Genomic DNA, 1,521 nt, shown 5'->3' on the forward strand with positions numbered 1-1,521 from the left:
CTCGCTGCTGGGGGCCCCAGGTAGGGGCGCGGGGGGCGGCCCGGAGGGAGGGGGCGCCCCGGGTCCACGGCGCCTGCTCCTGAGTCTCCGACCATCGGGCCCCGCACTCCGGAAAAGTTCTGGAGCTGCGGCGACTCCCGCGCTGCGCCCCGCGGCCGCCGAGGCCCCGGCGACGTGCCCTCCCCCTCCCCCCACTCCGAGCTCGGGTCCTATCACCTCGCTGGTGTTCGGGGCCTGTTTTAGGATCCCCCTCAAACAGCTCCCCCTGCAGGACCTCACACCCAGTGTGCCCACCCCGGCGCCCACGCACCCCGCCGCGGCCGAGTGCGGGATTGGCGAGCCCCCTCGTGACCCGCTCTTTGCGTCAAGAGCGCCCAGGGCATATCTTTAGTCACCCCGAGGTAGGAGCTGCTGTGCCCAGCTTGCTGACGAGACAGCAATCTGCCCAAGAGACAAAACCAGTGACGGGGCGGGAGCCCCCGAAGAAATCCGAGAGGAGGGGAGCCCGCGGAGCTGTTCAGGGGGGGTCGCTGTGTGTGGGGAAACCACGGCCTGCTCCCCTGGGACGCAGAGGCCAGGAGACAGAGGTTCGGCCTGGCGCCCTTCTCAGCTGGGGCTGCGGGCCAGGCCACTCCCAAACCCACCCCGGGCAAGCGGGATGATCTCCATCCGCAGACCCACCGGGCCTGCCCCAGGACTGACAGCTTGGGGGTGGCAGCCACCCGGCCGTGCCCTTCTTTCTCCCAGAATCCTCAAGCCCTAGCTCCTGGGGGGTGACCTGGAGGCCCTGAGGATCAGAGCCATGCCCTCTGACCTCTCTGCTGACCCGCGGCTTATCAATCATTAGCCAGGACTGCCTTCCTGGAAGCTTTGTTGCCCCTGGGGCCAGGCCCAGACAATGGCCCTGGCCACCCGCAGAGTCCCAGACTCTACATCTGTGGCTTAGTTGAATTCCTTTTAACTCTCTGGTGACCTCACCCTCCGACTTGGTCAGAAGGTCACTAGATCACCCTTGGAATCCCAGATTCTTTATCTCTGGCTTAGCTGAGTTTTTAACTCTCAGGTGACCACCCTCATCCTGAGTCAAAAGGTCACTTGTCCCAGCCAGTGGTGCCCAGGGGGTGCAAGCAGAGGCCGAAGGGTGGGCGGGGGCTCTGCAGGTTTCTTGGCTTGCTGGCTCTCCGCCGACAACCTCCACTTCCAGGCACGTCCTGGGGGACATCTCATGGGGGAGATGGTGTTGGGGAGGTGCAGGGCTCAGCCACCCCGCCCCCAGGGATCACAGGAGGCTTCTCGGAGGAGATGGTCCTCGGGCAGGAGCTGGTCAGGCGGGCATTCAGGTGACTGCTGACTGGGGTGAAAGTCCAGAGGGGGTCTCGGATCGAGGGCCACACAAGACTCTCCCGTTGGAAATGGAAGGGGCCCCAGAGATCCCCTGTATTTTACAGACGAGGAAACTGAGGCCAGGAGAGAAGGCGTAGTTGACCTCTCCTGAGCCTGAGACCCCAGGTGTCCTGTGAG

At 64.8% G+C, this 1,521-nt stretch overlaps 1 protein-coding gene across 2 annotated transcripts in view; it reads left to right on the forward strand.

Moving 5' to 3' along the window:
- Positions 1 to 6: 6 nt before the first annotated feature.
- Positions 7 to 1,521, forward strand: part of FBLN1 (fibulin 1) — a 43,930-nt gene continuing 42,415 nt past the window's right edge. For both annotated transcript variants that reach the window (XM_011374978.2, XM_011374979.2), the window contains exon 1: positions 7 to 20. The gene's annotated coding sequence lies outside the window, so the exon portion shown is untranslated. The remainder of the gene's footprint in view (positions 21 to 1,521) is intronic.

This window comes from Pteropus vampyrus, unplaced genomic scaffold (assembly GCF_000151845.1).
Source record: "Pteropus vampyrus isolate Shadow unplaced genomic scaffold, Pvam_2.0 Scaffold257, whole genome shotgun sequence".
In the NCBI taxonomy this organism is placed as follows: domain Eukaryota; kingdom Metazoa; phylum Chordata; class Mammalia; order Chiroptera; family Pteropodidae; genus Pteropus; species Pteropus vampyrus.